The sequence below is a fragment of the Pteronotus mesoamericanus genome, unplaced genomic scaffold (genome assembly GCF_021234165.1).
Source record: "Pteronotus mesoamericanus isolate MK-2021 breed Mesoamerican mustached bat unplaced genomic scaffold, CSHL_Meso_final contig_50, whole genome shotgun sequence".
In the NCBI taxonomy this organism is placed as follows: domain Eukaryota; kingdom Metazoa; phylum Chordata; class Mammalia; order Chiroptera; family Mormoopidae; genus Pteronotus; species Pteronotus mesoamericanus.
In genome coordinates this window covers 30370387-30391433 of record NW_026555186.1, presented here as the reverse complement: position 1 = coordinate 30391433, position 21047 = coordinate 30370387, and the positions used below count along the sequence as shown (strand labels likewise).

Below are 21047 nucleotides of genomic sequence, written 5' to 3'. Positions count from 1 at the left end.
CTGTGCGCCCGTGGTGAGCAAGACTTCCTGCTCTGCATTGGGCTCCCTACATGTCTTCCCTTACAACCCTGTGGGATAGGTATTATCAACCGATTTGTATTATAATACTGATTTTAGACAGGAGGAAACCAAAGCACTGAAAGGTTCAACGAGGTGCCCGCTGACATTTGGGGGCAAGTTGAAAATAGGAGCTTCCAACCCAGGGCTGCCTGATCCTCACTGATACTGATGATACCAGCTAACATGTATTGAGCATTTATTACCTGCCAAGTATTGTGTCTTTCTTTAATGTTTATTAGATATAATTGACGTATAACATTGTGTAACTTTAAGGTGCACTTGTTGACTTGATAAGTTTATATATTGTACTATGATAACCACCATAATATTAGCTAATACCTCTATCGCTCCACCTAATTATACTTTTTGAGGCGGGAACAGTTAAGATCCAGTCTCTGAGCAACTTAGAAGTTTATGATTCAGTCTCGTTGCCTAAAACCACTGTGCTGTGCATCAGATCTCCAGGACTGACTGGTTGCAAGTTTGTACCCTCAGCCTTCCCCGGCCCCAAGCCCTGTTACAGATACTCGACATGTGCCCACCCGCAACAGTCCCACAAGCAGCATTACTGTTCTCATTTCCCTCTTTTACTTATGAGTAAACTGAAGGAAAAATAGATTAAATAACTTGTCTGACGTCACAGTAGTACCTGACGTGTCTGGGTTCGAACCTAGATGAGTGGTCTGGATGCTTCGCCCTTGGAGTCCTGGGTCTTCCTATTCTTCTTGACCTGCACAGCCTTCTTAGGCCGGTGGCAGAAGGCACCACTCAGGGGCAATGCAGACACATGGTGTGATGGAAAATGGAAGTGTATCAAGAATGATTACTGCAGTATTTGGGGTCCTAACAGAGATGTATGAAACCGTGAGGATTCCCTAGTAAAATGTGCAGGTGTAGAAACAGGCCTTGCTTAGAGGGAGGAGATTTAAAATCAGAGCAGACTGAATTTTTACTGACATGAGGAAGTTCTTAGCTCATGGTGTTTAGTGAAAAAAGACAGCTAAGAAGCTATCTATTGTATGATCTCAATGATATAGAAAGATGTATAAAATGATAAAACAAGCAGTAGTTTTTTAAAGTTTTTACATTCAAGCAACAGCAACAAAAACAAACCAAAACATTTCACTGTTGTACAATCTTCCTAATTCAGGGTCGTTCAAGAAGGGTTTTTGAGCACGTATTGTGCCGTGGGTCAATGACACAGGCATCTCCGCTGTGCCCTGAGAAGTCCGCGTTCTGGTGCCGCTGGCCGGGCTGCGGAGTCTTGCCTCCACCACCACCACCCCATCCTGGGAAAGCGGCCCGAACCCAGCCTGGCTGGGCACACTTTGAAGTAGGTGGAGGCCTAGACTGTGCGCTTCCGACCCTCTCCTTCCTGCAGCCCGCTCCTGTCACCCAGCCAAACTCTTGGCCTAGAGACAAAAAGTACATCTCTCCCTGTTGCTCAACGTACAATGTTCCTTAAAGCTGAACAACTTCATTGCTAAACATTAACTAACAACCTTGGACATAATTATCCTTTTCCATGTTTTCTTTATAGAAACTAAAGCAGTGTTATATACGTACAAAGAAAAAAGACTTACTACTTTACAGTCTCGATTCTCCTCCCCCTCCCCCTCTTCTTTGTCCTCTCTCTCCCTGCCTCTTCTTCCCCTTCTTACTTTTGCAGGATAAACCAGTGAATTTTAATAGAGTAGGACATAAATTCATTGATTTGATTTCAGATTATACATTACAGCTAACTTCTTAAAAAGTACCATCTATTGAGTTTGGGTGTTGTATGAAAGAAGAATATTCACAATTATGTAGAAAGGCTGTTAAAATCTACTCCTTTTTCCAAATACTTATCTATATGAGGATGGATTTCTTTTATATACTCAGCCAAACAACATTGCAGCTGCTTGAATACAGAAGCAAATACGAGCATCCAACTCTCTTCTAAATCATACATGAGGAGATTTACAGAAATATAAAACAATGTCACTCTTCTCACTAATTCCTTTTTTTAAAAATCCTCCCCCAAGGCATTTTTTAGAGAGAGAGAGGAAGGAAGAGAGAGAAACATTGACATTAGGGAAGCATCAATTAGCTGCCTTGCTATGTACCCAGACCGGGGATCCGCACCGACTGGGGATCATACAGGTCTGGACCAGGGGTGGCAAGCACATGTGCCCTCACTCAGACTGGGAATGAACCTGCAACCCAGATATGTGCCCTGACCAGGAATCAAACAGGCAACCTCTAGGTTGAGGGAGGATGCTTCAACCACTGAGCCGCACCCACCAGGGCTCATTAATTACTTTGTGGTTTGGAAAAATAATGCTTTTTTAATTGAGATAAAATTCACATAACATAAAATTCACCATTTTAACTATTTTAAAGTTTACAATTTCATGGCTTCCAGTGCATTCACAAGATTGTGCAACTATCACCACTAATTCTGGACCATTTTATCACCCTTCAAAGAAACCCTACACCCCTGAGCAGTCACTCACCATTTCCCTTCCTCCAGCGCCCAATGGCCACCAACCTCCTTTCTGTCCCTATAGATTCACCATTTCTGAACATCTCATATAAGTAGATCCGTATAATATGTGGGTCTTGGTTTCTGGTTTCTTTCACTTAGCATAAAAATGTTTTAGACATCTATCTATATTGTATCAGTGCTTCATTCTTTTGTGGGGCTTAATTGTATTCCATTGAGTGGATATACCATATTTCGCCGGACATTTGGTTTGTTTCCACTTTTAGACTCAAGAAAAAAGCTACTATAAACATTCATGTACAAGTTTTTTGTTGCACACCTGTTTTCAGTTCTCTTGGGTATATACATAGGAGCATAATTGTTGGATGATGTTTTAACCATATGTTTAACTGGTTGAGAAACTGCCAAACTATTTTTTGAAGAAGCTGTATCATTTTACAGTCCCCCCCTGCAATGTATTAGTATTCCAGTTTCTCCACATCCTTGCCAACACTTGTTCTCCCTTTTGTTTTTTAAAAATATATTTTATTGATTATGTTATTACAGTTGTCCCAATTTTTCCCCATTTGCCCCCGCCTCCCGGTACCTTCTTTCCCTCCAGCAATCCCTCCCCTTATTCATATTCATGGGTCAGGCATATAAGTTCTTTGGCTTCTCCATTTCCTATACTATTCTTGACAAAATTTGGTTTTTTTGTACTTACCAATTATACTTCTTAGTCCCTGCACCTTTCTCCCATTCTCCCTCTTCCCCCTCCCAGCTGATAACCCTCCAAATTCTGTTCCTGTTCTGCTTGTTTGCTTAGTTTGTTTTTTTAGAATCAGTCATTGAGAGTTGTGAATTTGTTGCCCTTTTACTGTTCATAGCTTTGATCTTCTTCCTTTTCTTAAATAAGTCCCTTTCACAGTTCATGTAATAATGGCTTGGTCATGATGAACTCCTTTAGCTTTACTTTATCTAGGAAGCACTTTATTTGCCTTTCCATTCTAAATGATAGTTTTGCTGGACAGAGTGACCTAGGTAATAGGTCCTGCTTTTCATTGCTTTGAATACTTCTTGCCAGTCCCTTCTTGCCTGCAAAGTTTCTTTTGAGAAATCAGCTGACAGTCTTATGGGAACTCCTTTGTAGGTAACTCTCTGCTTTTCTCTTGCCACTTTTAAGATTCTCTCTTTATCTTTAACCTTTGGCATTTTAATTATGATGTGTCTTGGTGTGGTCCTCTTTGGGTCCAACCTGTTTGTGATTCTCTGTGCTTCCTGAGCTTGTGTGTCTATTTCCTTCACCAAATAAGGGAAGTTTTCTTTCATTATTTTTTCAAATAAGTTTTCAATTTCTTGTTCTTCCTCTTCTCCTTCTGGCACCCCTATGATTCGGATATTGCTATATTTAATGTTGTCCCAGAGGTTCCCAAGCCTATCCTCAATTTTTTAAATTCTTGTTTCTTCTTGCTGTTCTGATTGAATGCTTTTTTCTTCCTTATGTTCCAAATCATTGATCTGATTCTTGGCTTCATAATCACCACTGTTGATTCCCTGTATATTTTTCTTTATGTCACTTAGTGTAACCTTCATTTCTTCTCTTCTGTTTCTGCTGTACTCATTGAGTTCTTAAAGTATCCTGATCACCATTGTTTTGAACTCTGCATCTGATAGGTTATCTCTGTTTTATTTAGTTCTTTGTCTGGGGTTTTATTCTGTTCTTTCATTTGGGCCATATTTCTTTGTCTCCTTAATTCAGCAGCCTCCCTATTTGTTTCTGTGTATTAGATAGAGGTTCTTTGACTCCCTGTATTAGAAAAGGCACCTGTAAGTTGTGTGGGATGAAGCCTTAGGTAAGTGCCAGGGCATGACAACCTGTTTCATGGCTTTGTGGCTCTGTGTGGGGGGAGGGCACAGAGAGGGGACAATGCCACTCCCTGGTTTCTGAAGTTTTTCTTGGCACTTGGCCTTTTTCCAGTTGCTTCACCCATTTCTTATGTGTGACTGACACCCTTCCAGCTGTTGCCCTGATTGTGAATCCCAGAGTGGGTGGGTTTGCCTGTGTTCTAAGACCATGTGGGTCTTTAAATAAACTCTCCTGAAAATCTGGCAGTTTCGTCTGCTGCCCTAACCACCACTGGTTTTTATAGCCAGAAGTTATGGGGATCTATCTTCCCTGTGCAGAAATCCTGGGCTGTGTGGTCTGGCCTGGGGCTGGGATTGCTAGCTCCCAAGGTATCACTCTTGATTTTTATTTACCACATGTGAATATGGGACCACCCACTCTGTTGATGCTACTTCCTCTCTAACACACACTGCATCTTAATGCCCCTCTGCCCGTCTCCTGAACTCCGCCCCTCTTACATGTCTAGATGAATGTGGCTTCTTTAAATCCTTGGTTGTTGGACTTCCATACAGTTTGATTTTCTGACAGTTCTGATTGTTATTAGTTTTGAGATATGGTTGTAATTCTCTCTGTGGTTGCATGAGGAGGTGAAGCATGTCTACCTGTGCCTCCATCTAGACCTGAAGTCTATTTTCCTTTTTGTTTTTTATTATAGTCATCTTAGTTGATGTGGAGTGGTGTCTCATTATGTTTTTTATTTGCATTTTCCTGGTGACTAATGATGTTGGGCATCTTTTAATATGCTCATTGGTCATTTGTATATCTTCTTTGGAGAATGTCTTCTCAGATTCTTTGCCCATTTTTAATTGGGTTGTTTGTCTTTTTGTTATTGAGTTATAAGAACTCTTTATATGTTCTGAATACTGGACTCCCATCAGATATAAAATTTGCAAACTCTTTTTCTTTTCTGTGGGCCATCCTTTTTACTTTCTTGATAGTGTCCTTCAATGCACAAAAGTTTTAAATTTTGATGAAGTATAGTTTATCTATTTTTCTTTTGTTTCTTTTGAGTGCTAAATATAAGAATCAATTGCCAAATCCAAGCTAATAAAGATTTATTCCCATGTTTTCCTCTAAGAATTTTATAGTTTTAGCTCTTGCATTTATGTCATTAAACTATTTTGAATTCATTGTTCTACATGGTGTGAGGTAAGTGTTCAACTTACCCTTCCACTAGAGAGTTTCCTGGTTGTGACATATCGACTGAGGAATATCAGAACTTCCCAGTCAGTAAATTATTTCATCATGAGTTTGTCTCATGAGTTCAATGGGGGATATATTCTAACATAAAATCTCTCAATATATAAATAAAATGAAACCTGGAAATGAATCTTTTAAAAACATGTTCTTACCATCCAGCTGCCAGATAGTTTGTTTTGTTAGGTTACTTTATTAGAAAAAATGACCAATAATTAAATCATGGTCCTGCCTAAGGCTTGGACAATAAACTGTGAGACAAAAAAAACCAATGTTTGATTCTCTCATTCTACCACTACCTGAAATGGCCTGTAGTAATAACTGGACCATCACGGCTACAGTTTGTACTTTGCAAAATGCTATAAACTATTGCTAGTAATTTCCATTAAGACTTGTGAGATTTGGGGTTTAAAAAATATAACAAAATGGTAAAGTCATTAAAATTCAATTTATGCATATGAACAACCATTACTAAATGGCTTTATTTTGCAATGTAGAGAAATGAATGCATTTTCTTAAGGTGGTTTCAGATTAGCTCCTTGAAGAACATAGTAAATGTACAAACAATCTCTAACATTAAAAATGTTAGCAGGTTGCTGGCATTGCTACCTTCAGGCATTGGCAAATTTCCTTTGCTTACAATGTCATGAGCTTGGAAGCTTTGGGAATTGTTCTGGGCTGAGAGAAAGAGAAGCTATGCCTCTGGATCACAGCCAGTTTCAGACAAAGAATAAGAAAGACTTAACAATTTGTTTTGTAAGTTTGAAATGTTTCTCCTGAATTCTTTTTGTGTTATCAGTAGACATGGCAGTTGCTTTTTCTTTTGAGGTCTCTGAGGTTAAAATGCACTTTAAAGAGTTGTTTATTTTTGAACACGCATATCATATTGTCTTTCATCCTATGCTGAAGTAGCTGCTTTCTATCAGGTCAACAAAAGTTCAGGTTTCTAAGGGAACTTTGCGCTGACAGAATCCCACTTTGGAAGTCATAGAGATGGTTTCTGATGTCAGCTTTATTTTTAAGATATGTTTATTGATTATTTTTCCCATGTTAATTTTGATCCCATCAGCAATCAATAAATGCATTAGGACTTGCACTGAAACCTTATTTTGACTTGAAGATCAATAATTCCATTAGGATTTGAGAGCCTTATCTGGTTTACAAAGTTATGAAGGTTTCCAAAGTAGTATTTTTTATAACTGCAAAAGAATAATTCAGAAGAAGGTAAAACTTCCTTTTATTTATTATTAAGTTGTTGAAGTAGCTAATAAGGTGATGCCTACCAGGAATACTGATTCAGATCACTTGTGCATTTCACATGTCCTCATAATAAGTGACAATGATATTTGATCCAACCCAACCTGGGTCAACTTCTAAAGAGAGTTTCCCAGCCTCCATGAGCACCTGGATCATGAAGTCCTTCCCAAAGCCTATTCAAGCTGACATTTTTCATTTGGCTGGAAAGCATTTAGTATGCCGACATTTATCAGCACTATCTAATGTTGGTGTAGTTGGAATGACTGAGATAGAAGTTGGCATCTTCTGTTTTCTGAAGGCCTATCCTTGGCTTAGATACCAAGGAAGGTATAACTGGGCCCAACTCCACAAGCTGGTGGCAAAAAGGCAGGTTTTGACACTGGTCTTTATAGTTTCCAGGAGGGAGGCTCCAGTTTTGCCTATCTGTGGCCTACGGCCCTTTCCACTCCATGAGGTATGATCACATTCACTGTACCCCAACAGGAATCCGGCCCCTGGTCCCATGTTTTGCCTCTGTGGCTGGCACAACCTGCTATGTGTTACCCAGCGTAGAAAACTTGGGGTCGCCCTGGACCTCCTTTCCTTCGGTTCCCACCCCGTTGATGCTGCAAGCCTACACCACCAGCCATCTGGGTCCTCATCCCCACTCTCCTGGAAGACAGATCTCTCCATTCCTGGTCTCGCTCTCATCCAAACCATCTCCTCACATAGCAGCCAGAGCAATCTTTCAAAAACAAGATCTGATCATTCCTGAAATTTAAAACCTTCAATGATTTCCTGGGGACCTCAGATGGAACATTATGGGACCTTGGGGGTCCCACTTACATCTAACCCCTCCCCCAGTCAATTTCTTCTCACCTCTCACTTTTCCTCTTCGAGCGTTTCACTGTGTGCTGTCGGTGCTTTGGGGGCTTTGTGCATGCAGTCTCTTTTGTCTGAGTGAACTGGATCCTACTTTATGCCTTGTGAATTCTTACCTATCCTTGAAAACAATGTCATAACTCCCAGAGAAGCTTCTCTAACATCTTTGCCTTCCACTGCTTGTTTTCGGCGCTGACGGGCTCCAGTGGCACCTGCTCTTGTCTAGCCCAGTGTTTTTTCTGAGATCCTTCTCACTCATCGCCAAAGCCTGGATGCCTATAGAGGAATAGAACAGGCAAACTTTATGTTCCTAAGCTTAATACAGTCTCAGCATCGTGTGTTAGATGAATACAATATATTATATAGCTACTTGTTTAATTCTGGTCCCACTGGCAATCAAAATGTGCATTGATTGTCATTGAATTAAGTCCATTCCCTAGACTGTAGGCCCTTTGAGTATAAAATCCATGCTTAGGCATATTTGTATTCCTCTAACAGCAAATGTTTACCAATATTATTCTTGGTTATTGATAGCACAACCATTTCTCCTATCATGTTTTTTCTTTTCTTTTAAATTGAGATATATTTCACACCATAAAATCCACTCATTTCAAGTATATAGTTCAGTGGTTTTAGTATATTAAGAGCTGAATAATCATCACCACAATCTAATTTTAGAACCTTTCTGTCACCCCCAAAGGGAAATCATACCCATTATCGGTCACTGCTCACTTCCCCGTACCCCCAGCCTCTGCTCCAGCCCCAGGCAACTGGTAATCTATTTTCTGTTTCCATAGCCTTGCATATTTTAGACATTTTTATAAATGGAATCATACATAAAATATACAGTATTTTGTTACTGGCTTCTTTTCACTTAGCATAACATTTCAAACTTCCAATGTTGCAGCATGAATCGGTACTTTATTTTTGTGGTTTTTCAGTCATTAAATGAATGTGTGTATATAGTAAAATAAATGTATGTACCACTTTTTGCTTGTTCATTCATCAGTTGATGGGTATTTGGGTTTTCACTTTTGAGCTGTTTTGAAGAACACTGCTTAAACATTTGTACATAAGTTTTTGTGTAGATGGGTTTTTATTTCTCTTCAGCATATATCAGGAGAAGAATTTCTGGGGCATATGGTAACTCTATGTTTTACCTTTTGAGCAAATATTAAACTTTCTCAAAGTTGCTGCACCACTTACAATCCTGTAAGCAATGTATGAAGGTTTCGATTTCTCCACATCCTTATAAGCACTTGCTATTACCTGTCTTCTTTATTTTTTTTGTACTGGTAGCTGTAGTGTGGTTTTCGTTTGTATTTACCTGCTAACTAATGAGGCTGAGAATTTTTTCAGGGGCTTATTGATGATTTGCATAATTCTTTGGAAAAAATATCTATTCAGATTCTTTGCACATTTTTTAATTGAGTTGTCTTTTTATTCAATAATAAGAATTCTTTACATATTCTGGATATAAGTCCCTTGTCAGATACATGTTTTGCAAATATTTAAATCCATTCTATGGTTTTTCCTTTCCCACTTTATTAGTGGTGTTTCTTTGTCACACAAAAGTTTTTAGTTCTTATGAAATAAAGTCCATGGGGGTGTGTGTGTGTGTGTGTGTGTGTGTGTGTGTGTGTGTGATTTTGGTATCATATTTAAGAAATTATTGCCTAGCCCAAGGTCTTGAAGATTTATTCCTATGTGTTATTTTAGGAGTTTTATACTTTTAGCACTTACATTTAGATCTATGACCAATTTTGAGCTAATAACTTTTTTGCATGATGGGAAGTAGGGGTTCATATTAATTCTTTTGCATGTGCATGTCTACTTGTCCCAGCACCAATTGTTGAAAAGGCTATTCTTTCTGCATTCAAATGTCTTGGCACCCTTGTTCAATATCAGTTGACTATAAATGTGACAATGTATTTTATTTCATTGATCTTATGTCAATCCTTATGCCAGTACCTCATTGTTTTGATTCTCACATCATTTTTTCTTTAAGTATAGGAAAGCTATGTAATTGGCAAATTGGGAAGAATGGTCTTTTTGAACTGGGAAAAGATTCTTTTTGCAGGAATATGGATGTCAAGGGGAGAGAATAAATATTTATTGAGCACCTCTAATGTTAGGTATTATAGTGGAGAACTTCACATACATTTAATAACAATCATATAAGAGCCATAATAACCCCATGTGATAGATAGTATTATCCTCATTTAAAGACAAAACCCTGCCCTAAAGTTTGGAGAGGTTAAGTGACTTGCCTAAAATTATTTGCTGGCAGAAGTGGAATTTGTACACAGTCTCTAGGAATCCAAAGGTCATTTCTTACTATACACCTAGTAAACAAAAACTGCATCTGAAGGTAGTGGAGGGACTTGAATTCATTAATATCAAAGATTTTTTTCTCATGATACTCTAGAAAATTAAAGAGACGCTTATATAACTATTTTTATATAACTATTTTTAAGGCAGTTGTCTACCAGCAAAATTGGATAGAATATTTAAAGAAATCACTCTTCAACTCTAAAAACTAGTCTTATGGTTTATTTAATTTCATGGCTTATATTATCCTCATCTACGTGATGTCAAAAGTGATTGCACATTATTTTGTTTAACTAGCATAGCATAATGCCATGTTGGAAGAAAAGCTAGAACGAATCTTAATTGTGTAGATTGCCCTTGTCCTTAATTCTTGTTTTCATTGAAAACCTTCCCAAAATTGTCCTGACATGAAGACAAGGCATAGTTGTCAAATGAGTTCTTTGTAAAACAATAGATTTAGAATTGAGAAAGATTTGTGAAGTCAATAAAGAAATGGCTTTTTTTTAAAGTATAGTTTGCTTAAGAGAATACTCCTTTGCTTTTTCCTTTTCTTAATTGAGGCACGGAGAATATCCTCTGGGTCCCCAGAGTCTAGGTGGAAGTTAAGTTCAGATAATGCAGTTTGAGCCATGGTAGAAATGCAGACAGTTCTGTCATCTCTTTTAACTTTTTACCCTCTCTGCTCTACAGGGCAAGAGTTTATTGCTTCCTCTTAACGAAGATGCTACACCCAGAGGTTTAGAATGTCCAGCGTTTCTTATGTAAGAATTTCCATGATTCAATTTCTCTTAGAAGTTAGTGCCAGGAAAAAGTTTGCCTAACTTGAGGAACAACTATGATTTTTTTACCAGATCGTAAGAACTATATTATTCATTGTATGTCATTCTTACCTTGGCTCTGGAAAGCCCAGAGCTAAGTTTAATGCTCAGTGTTGTTAAACCAGGACTCTGGTGAGAGGATCTCTTACCTTCTTCTCTTATTTTAAATAACAAGTCACCCCAGGGCCATTTGGAAGTAGGCAGAATAATTAATAATATTCAATATTTTTATTATTAATAGAAAATAATATATCTTCTAATTCTAGCACTATGTGAAAATGGGGTGCCCGAGAATTGGTAGTTTTACAGATATATGAGGTCTGTCCAGAAAAAGTTGGGCCATTGTTAATATAATGATAAAGGTTTGAGCAACATCAATGTAAACTGGTAGCCGAGGAGAGTGGACTGGAATGAGCATGTGTGAACAATGATGACTTCACTGTAGTAGTCAGTCGGGGCAGTTGAGTCAGCATGTGTGCTGTGTGGCCATCACATTCAAAATGACTGAGTGAGTAGAGCAATGAATCTGCATCAAATTTTGCGTTAAGCTTGAACTTCCCCTACATAAACTATTTGGTTGATTAAGAAGGCCACGGCTATGGGCAACTGGTGATTGGCAGCTTTATCTCGACAATGCACCTGTTCATGCATCATATTTAGTGCAGAGTTTTTGGCAAAACATCAAATCACCCAGGTGACTCAGCTTCCCCTGTAGTCCAGATTTGGCGCCCTGCAACTTCTGGCTTTTCCCCAAACTAAAATTCACCTTTGAAAGGTTATTTGAAAGGAGATTTCAGACTGTGATGAGATTCAGGAAAATAAGACAGGACAGCTGATGGCGATTGGGAGAACTGTGTGAGGTCGTAAGGTGCCTACTTTGAAGGGGACCGAGGCATCATTGTCCTATGTACAATGTTTCTTGTATTTTGAATCTTCATCAATAAATGTCTCTCTTTTTCATATTACATGGCTGGATACCTCCTGGACAGACCCCATACATGCTTGTGCTTCTTGTTTCCAGGCAGAGAAAGTAAAAGGAAAAAAAATCCTTACAGGCAAGGTTTTCAGATTGGAGATTAGATCTTTTTAGTCTGTGCCAGATTAGGAACAAGCATTCTCTTCACAATGAGGAAAAGAAGGCAGGTTTTTTCAAACTCTCATCTTAGCATTGCTATTGAATCATGCTGAGTATTTTCTAAATTTTATTGTAGGTACTAATGAGGGTAATAGTAAAACAACCTTAACTCTTAGAGATTTTCACAGCAACACATACATAATAGAAAAGATAAAGCTCCTGAAATCACAAGTCAGGAACCAGATGCACAGCACCTTTGTTAAGAGGGCTGAAGCACATTTTCTCTGGGTGGTTTTATGCCTGTCATGAATACTGTTAAAACAGTTAACCCCCCAAACTTTTTGGTATTTTGTACCTCTCCTGAGAAAGTTTTGTAATCCAGGAAAATGTCTGCAGGTGAAGATTTGGAATGAATAAAGACCCAGTGAATTGAATTTGCCAGTTATATGTTATGAGGAGCTAAGATGTTGCAGAATTTGCATGTAACTTATAAAGTAATATTACAGTAAAACACTCTCACTGTATGGAAATTTCCACCTCACTTCAGAGGTAAGCTCATTTGGATGAGGGCCAGACATATTTGTTTATGGTAGCGGTGACATAATAGGAGGAAATGAATGGAGCACCTCCTTGGGTTGAGTTTAACCAGAGTCACGTGGAGTCTAGTTGCAGAGGCAGGAAAGCAGAGTACTTTAGAAGTTAGTGGCAAATTAAAACTATTGCTTCATTTATAGGAGAAAGGAAGACTGAGAGGTAGAGGCTATGGCCAAAAGATAAAAGTGGCCAACAGCCCTCAGTTTTTACCAGGAGAGAGCGAATGCCCAAAGTTCTGAGTGCTTATTTCTTTCATGACTTAGTCATGGTGTATTTTGAGGGCCGTGTTTCTCCTCGGCTCTTTGTCGATGTCTTGTCCTTAATTGATGTGAGTGGAGAAAGTGAGTCTTTTCTATCACTGAGATTTTCATTATCAGGAGCTCCTGGCCCTTCATATATGACTTGGTCCCACTGCTCTCTCATTATGTAGTTGCTGAAAAGCCCTATGTGCTTGTTGGTACTTGTAATATCTGTTCTCGGTGGCAGACACTTATTCAGATTCTCATTCATGAGATAGCCTAGCACTTTGGTAATGGGATTTCAGTAAAAATGGAGAAATTTCTTTTATACTTACAGGCTTCATTTTACCCTCGACTTAATAACTGCCAGGTGGAAGCAGAAACTGGAACATGACATTACTGTCCATTGGAGACTTTAGCCAGGCCATTTCTGTGGCCCAAAAGAGGGCTTCCTTTTCACATAGATCACAACACTGATTTTAACAGACAAGGTCCTTTTGAATCAGTAGAGCTTTCCAAATTTTTGTGCTCAAAATTGCCATTTCTCAACCCATACTTGTCAAGGAAAATGGAGTCTTATAATTTTGGATGGCTTCTTTGTACAATTAGGTCCATGGAATAAAAAAGCGGGATGATAATTTTAAGAGACTGATTTTTCACAGGATCAAGTTGGTGAATTGCAATTTTGCTAGTTTCCCTGAAGAGATTCTTAGTTTAAATCACTTAATTTTTATGTGATTTTTAAAAGATATTGATTTCCAAGTTTGTGTCTAGCATTGAAATTCTATGATCACTGTATAAGGAAATATCATCTCTCAAAATGGGGGGCAGTAGTAGTGGATTTGAGAGGTAGGTTTTTATGAAGATGAATAAGCAAATTAATCAATGTTCAGTATGCTGACAATCATGAAAATATACCAAATGTGTCTGTTATAAATACATATTTTATTGTATTTAAATTCCAAGCTGATTCATATGCAGAATAGGATACAAAGTGTTCACACATGAAAAATGTCTAGCCCTGTTAATGTAAGTTATACCAGGTAGGGCATAATGTTCAGAGGACTGAATGATCATAGGCAAGCAAATTCAGAATTAGAACATTTTAGCCAGGTCCAGGGTAATTTTACCTTATGACTTATCTGGTGGCTCGTAATTATTTTCTTCCAAGGCTTCTTGTCATTTGACCAAACTTGGCAGGTTCCCTTTAATTTCTCCTTCACTTGGGCCTCATAGTAAGTGTTTCTTGGAAATGTGGCTGAAGCAGCATTCACGCTATCCCAAAGTTCCTATTTCCCTGCTTTCCCAGGCCTGCCTTTCCAGAGGACATAGCAGGTATTTTCTTCTTGAACTACAACTTTTAGCCTCTTTCTCCTTCTCTATTTTCCCTTCTCTTCCCATCTCTAACTTCTTGCGTCCTAGTAAGTGTAATTTATCTATTCTTCAGATCCAAATGATCCTATCTGGGGATACTTGCTTTGATTTTAGCCCAAATAGCAACAAACATGGTTTTGAGAAAACTACTTTTCTTTTTCTTTTTTTGGTTGTCCATGGTTTATTGACATTACAGCACAGCAGTAAGATTCAAATGGCTCACATGGTATTTTGAAATTCATCCCAACTGTAGGCTGAGTGATCTGCAGGTTGGAGCTTCAGCATTTCCTTAGTGTCAGGATCAACTTCAATGATCTCCTGATTCAGGGCTGAAACCGCAGAAACATAATTCTCTCTCCTCTCTTTCTGCTCTTCCTGCAGCTTGATGGAAATCCCTCTCACAGGACCTCTCTGAATCGGCTTCATCAGATGGGTACATAGCCCGCCTAGCTTACTGCGGAGCTTCTTGCTGGAGATGGCAGCGATGTCCCTGCGCACGTACTTTTGGGAGTGTAAGTCGTCGCTCAGGGGCGTGTCATGCCTCTCTGTGATGACCCTGGCCACCTTCTCCATGGGATAAACCTGGCCCATCTTGGCAGGTCCCTGGTGAAAGAGCCTGAGAAAACTTTAGTTTGAGATTTCCCAAGTGGCTCTTCTGTTAATTCAATTGCACTAAGTATAAATGGGTGTGAATTCCCTAATTTACACACCCTAGTAGGTATTTACTATGTCAGACATTGTGAAAGATACAAAAACATAACGCTCAACTCTAGCCCTCAAAGAGATTAGACTGTAGATGAGCCATCAACTCAAGTTGCATACATTTGAAATTTGTAATACCACCACACAATACAGATCATCTGTGATGTCTTGTTCAAGTATCCACATCCACGGGGGCATGTTTGCGTTTCCCTTTGTTCACTGATACATTGCTAGTGCCTGAACTATCTCTGGCATACACTTAAGTGCTCAAAAGATGTATGGAATGAAGTACAGCCTTCATTGTAAGCACAGACATAAGTAAAGTCTGCTCTGTTACCAGCATGTTTCTGGAATGAGAGTGTATGTAGCAGATTAGCTCATTCATGATTGGTAGGTAGGGAAAGGATATTAGTAAATTGGGGTGGTTGTGCTGGTTCACATGCGGTTGTCCTGAGCACCTCAAATTTTGCACCATCAAGAGTGGCTGCAGGCAAAACACACAGAAGATAGGAGTTGTGGAGAGCACACAGTACCATGCCTGGTGTCCATTTACCCTGTGCTCTTTCTCTTGGATTGGTTTGGCCATGAGCTCTAACTTGGAAGGGCTTATTGGGGAGGGAGAATTCACCTCTTACTTGTATATTTTATGTTTACCTTCCTAACTCTGCACCTCAAACAACCTCCTTCCAATCTCTTCATCAGTTACCTCCATCTTTTTATAACGGTAAAGGCCTACATTTCTCTTTACTCTAATATTTCCTAGGAATTTAACTATTAGGAGAGTGTATGGCTCATACACTCTCACCTGTTCTTTTTTTTTTTTTTTTTTTGAATGGTTGCTGGATCTTTTGTTTGTTTTTGTGTGTATGCGTGTCCTGCTCTGTGAAGGAAACTTCACTGAGCATCTGGGGGAATAAAAAAAATCTAAGACTTAGGTCCTGCCTTCAAATAATCGCAGCCCAGTTGAGGGGGCTGTCACTGTACCTTGTGCATTAGGCCTACAATAAGAACCTATTTGTATTAGTCTGCTAGGGCTGACATAACAAAATGCACAGACCAGGTGGCTTAAACAACAGAAACGTACTTTCTCACAGTTCTGGAGGCTGGAAGTCCAAGATCAAGGTGTTGACAGGTTTGGGTTTTTTATATGAGGCCTCCCCGCTTGGCTTGCAGATGGCCGCCTTCTCACTGTGCCCTCACACGGTTTCTCTTCTGTGTATGAGTGCATCCCTGGTGTCGCTTTCAAAAAACATTTCTTACTTTTATTTTAAAATTTGTATTGAATTTACGGGGGTGACATTGGTAAATAGTTATGTATGTTTTAAAAAGTTTTTAAGTTTTAAAAGTAGGTTTTTGAAGTTATGTAGGTGTACAATTCTATAAAACATCATCTGTATATTATGTTGGGTGTTCACCACCCCAAAAAGGGTTGCTGTTTTTGTTAGTGCTCTGGTTGCAATGCTGCATAGATTTTGAGTGGTTTGCTCCTAACTCTGTTTTCCCCACAAGTCTTGTTATTTCTAGTGTATGATTTCAAAAAATGGGAAGAACGCACACATCCTTTTATAGAAGAAATGTCGTTCTCCAAACTTCATTTTCAATAAAGACACGTGGGACGTGGCTGTGAAAGACAATGGAAGAGAGCATTCCAGTTCTGGCAAGAACATCGCACACTCTCACAGGGATACGCTAGGCAACCGTCTGGGAGAAGGGGAGGGTACCTGTGAGAGCACGGGGCTCCAGGAGCCGGGCGGAGGATGGTTTTGAATAGAAAAGTTTTTAAGAAATTCAGAGTTTTCTGTGTCAAAGAGCTTCTGGAACAAGAAGTGGTCTGCCTGAGCGAAATTCTAGAACTCCTGTAGGTTTGTGCAGATGGATAGCACTGCACAGGGGAAACTACGGCGGAGGCACCTGGAGCCATGAAGTCTCTAACTACTGCCAGAACCAGGAAGGTGGCAGTGGTCTCGAAAGGACGGGCAACTGGAAAAAGCTTAGAAGAATGCGAGAGGCTATTGGCAATGGAGGCGGGGCTCCCGACTGGCTGTTAGGGTTTAGGTTCAGTCGACTGGGTACAGGTGTCCCAGACAATAGGCCCAGAAGCTGGGAACAGGAGGAAGTCTGACAGGGGGGAAAAAAAAAAAGACAAGAAGAGTTCGCTTGGCTCTGTGCCTCGTTCCGGCGTTTAACTTACAACAGGGGATACTGTCGCCGTAACTCGTGGCCCTCTAACTCTGCTCCTTGCTCTCTGGGCGGTGGTGGGGGTTCGGGAGTTTTCTCTCCCGGGCAGCACGCTTTTCAGACTGTTGGCAAAGACGCCTAAGAAATTCATCCCGAAACCGTAATGGGAGTGCAGGGGTGGATGTTTCAGGAGCCCCCTGCAATCTAGTTACAACTGTTCTTTGAGGCGGGTCTCCCTGAGTTTCCTCACCTAGAGACTCGCAGGGCAGGGGGACGTATGCGTGGAGCCTCCTCGCCCGGAGAGGAAGGCGAGGATGCGGGGCTCGGCACCCCCACTCCACCTTCCCACTTGGGATTCCCCGGGGCCAACGGACGCACGCTCTTCCCGCCACGGCCCCGGCCTGGGGGGCGGCCCCGGGCGCTCCGGGGCCCGCTCTCCGCCGGAGTCTGGCCTCTCACCCCGACACCGACTTCGCAGCTCCCCGCCGGCCCGGCCCGGCGGCGGTGCGCCTTCGCGGCACTGCTGAGACGGCTTCTCGCAACTGTTCCCGGAGGTCCCCGGCGCGGGACTCCCGGAGGCGCCGACGCCGGGCGGGCGCAGTGACAGGCTCCCGGGCCCTCGGGCCCCCGCCCCTCCCCCCGGGGATCCCCTTTCGCCCACACCCTCCCGGGCCTTGCAGGACACTCCCCTCCGGAGGCCGGGCCTCGTCCGCCCACCGTCCCCGCCCCGGCCCGCCCCGCTCCGGGGGAGCCCCGGGCCCCGACCCCTCCCCCGGACGCCTGGCCCGAGAGCGGGACGGAGTCGGCGATGGTGACTGGGCAGCGGCGCGGGGCCGGGTCCTGGGCGGGGAGGCTCGGCGGCCTCTTTCTTTCTTTGCCCCCGCCCCTCTTCCTCCTCCTCCTGTGAGCCCGGCGGCGGCGGCGGCGGCCCGGGTCGGCGCTCTCGCCTCGCCTGCTCCTCCTCCCCCACCCGTGGACCCTCTCCCCACCTCTCCCTCGCCCCCTCCTCTCGCCGCCTCCTCCCCTCTCCTCCCTCCTCCTTCTTCCCGGCGCGGCTGGCGGGGCCAGAGACAGCGGTGTCTGCGAGGAGGCGTAACGGAAAGCCCCGGCTAGGGGAAGGCTGCGCGCTCGGAAACGCCGAGCCGGAGCCGGGTGAGTGGGAGCCGCCGGCCCCGAGCGCCCTGCGGGCGGGAGAGCCTGCATCTCGTCCTGGTGGGGCGGGCGGGGGACGCCCGCGAAGGTGCTGGCGGAACCGTTCGCGGCGGGCGAGACCCGGCTGCGTGCGCCGCTCCGGCGCCCGCTGAGCCCGCGGAGAGGGAAGAGGACCGGGTCGGGGAGCTGCGGCGGGACGGGTGTTGGAAGCTGGGAACGAGAGGGAACGGCTGCTTCTGCTCTGCGCGCCGCGGCCGCCGGCAGCAGGAGTGGAAAAAAGTTGTGCCTGGAACAGAGATTTCCCGGGAAGCCGGCGCGGCCGGCGGCGACCGGCGGCGACCGGCGGCGACCGCGGCGTGGCTGCGCGCGAGTCCTGGGCGCAGCTCGGCGCGCCTGGTCTCGCGCCCGGGGAGCCTGGTCTGTGGCGAGTGGGTCCCGCCGGCCACAGACGTCAGCTGCTTCTCAGATCTGGGCTGCATTTTTGTGGGCAGCGCAGTGATTCGGGGTGCGGGCTGGAGGCGCTGGGCGTCGAGTGGGGACGACCACATCTGGGATGGGTGGGTTGAGCCCCTGAGATGGGGCGAAGGACGGAGGAAGACTCTCTGTGTGTGCTTCTGGATGCTTTTAGGCACAAACAAAGGTTTTTTCCGCCTCCCTTCCCCTTCAGCAGTCTAGTGCTTTTTGAACTCAGAAAAGCAGAAGGGTTTTCTACAGTCCCGTTCAGCTTTTCTTATTTCGGGAGCGTCCACGGTCTATTTCAGCGGGAGTGAAGGGGCGTAAGGACGAAGTCGTGTCCTCCACCCCCACCCTCGCTCCCTTCCCGGGCATTTCCTGGATTTCCCGTTTTCTCTACTGTGATTGTGAGCGTGCCCGTAGGTTGCTATCCGTGACCCACATGTAGAAGTAGAGCTGCTGGAGATCGCGAAGCGGCCCCTGTAGACCCGTGCGTGGATCCGGACTGAGGCGAGGTGCGGGCGGGAGGGGGAGTGTTAGAGCCGCGTCCTGGGAGTTGAACCTGAGTAACCTAGTTTGAAGGGACGTTTACCGTCTGCACGTTCCTTCTTCTGTACTTCACCCAGTGCCTGAGAGCTCCACCCGCGGCAGGTTTAAGCGATGATCAGATGTTAATTTCTTTGGAATTGCCCTTTCCTGATCTTTTCTACTGGTCCTCTATAAAAGGGATTTTTCCTTCTCAAATTTAAGAGATAGAAAACAGATGCTGCTGGAGAGATTAAATGTTTTAAAGATGGGGGGGGGGGATAAAACCCAACATTCTCATTTCTTTTTGCTGTCATACTGTGATAGCCTTATTAATCCTCGTCAGTAATCTGATTCTGATGAAATAATATTTGAGGGGTTGAAGTAACATCATACAAAACGCCAAGTTATAACAATATTTTTTTCCCCAAGTGGTCACAGAGGAAGCAGGTAGTGTGGCTGCTTGTGGTTTGCAAAGGATGCAGCGAACATTTTATGCCAGGAAAGAAGACGGCGTGCGTTCCTAGAGATGATGGGGGGTGGCGAGGGAAATCGTTTGTCTTCAGAGCGGATTAATTAGGAAGAATAATTACACTGCCAATGAACTTCACTGAACATAATTTCAATCATGATACATGAACTAGTAATTTGTCTATAGGAAGGAACAAAGGTCTTTGTGGATGAGAGTAAAGTGATGCCTTCTGGAAAAATGTATGCTGTTAATACATGTGATGGGCTCAGAATTGATGGCACCTGCCTGCCTATGGAGACTTGCAGACTGATGAGCGAATGAGAAATTACTGCACATGGTGTTTGGGCGGTGCAGGAAGGAAAAATCCATAGTAGAAGGTAGAAAAACAATATATAGAAGAGTACATATTTCTTTTTAATGAACAGTGTTTATATATAGCTTCTCAAACTTTTTTCTTGCAAAGAACTGACGAAGTAGGAGACGGAAATTAGGAGACCCAAACTGGGGCTGTTAAGTTCCCAGGAGTGTCATTATCTCAGCATTGGACAAGTTGTTTAATTTCTCTTAGCCTTGGCTTCTGTGTTGTAAAATTGTGGTGATAGGAGTTCAAGCCCTGGCCGGTGTAACAGTGGATTGAGTGCCGGCCTGCAAACCAGAGGGTCGCAGGTTCAGTTCCCAGCATGGGGCACATACATGCCTGGGTTGCGAGTGAGGTCCCTCGTGGGGGGTGGGTGAGAGGCAACCACACAGTGATGTTTCCCTTTCTTTCTCCATCCCTTCCCCTCTCTAAAAATAAATAAATAAAATCTTTTTTTTAAAAAAAAGTATTCAAATCAGACCATCACCTTGAAGATTAACTGTGGTTACTTTTGTATAGGACTTGGATGGTGTCTTGGGCTAAGTGCTCAGAAATGATAATGAAGGGTGTTGAGCGCCCAGGAAAGAGCAGTGCCATTCCAAGGGGTGCAATGCAAGGGTTCCTGATTTTAGAGTGAGCAGCTGCTGCTTAAGGCAGACCCTGGGTTGAGGCTGTATCCGTGCCCATGGAGTCCACATGCAGGGTTCTAGAACTTGCAGGCTGCATCCTTTGGGCCCATTCTGGTCAGCCTTTTCTGGGACACTGGTACCAGGGAATGTGTAATGCAGGCTCTGTGTGGATCTGAGGACCAGAGCATAGGTGTGGTTTGTATTCCAGGCTCCACTGCCCCCTTGCAATGGCAAATTCTGAGGTCCAGTTTCCACCAAAGTAAACATCCAAAGTGTATTTGAAGAAAGAAAAAAAAACAACAAAACAACTTTCATGGTGGATATTGTGAGTGCTTCTCTTGGGAATTCTAAAAGCAATGTTTTTACTCAATACTTACTCCTCCTAGAACAATGCAAGTAGTA

At 42.8% G+C, this 21047-nt stretch overlaps 1 pseudogene; it reads right to left on the bottom strand.

Annotated features, from left to right (window-relative positions):
- Positions 1–1206: 1206 nt before the first annotated feature.
- On the bottom strand, positions 1207–14782 carry LOC129074498 (40S ribosomal protein S17-like; annotated as a pseudogene).
- Between the last annotated feature and the right edge of the window lie 6265 nt (positions 14783–21047).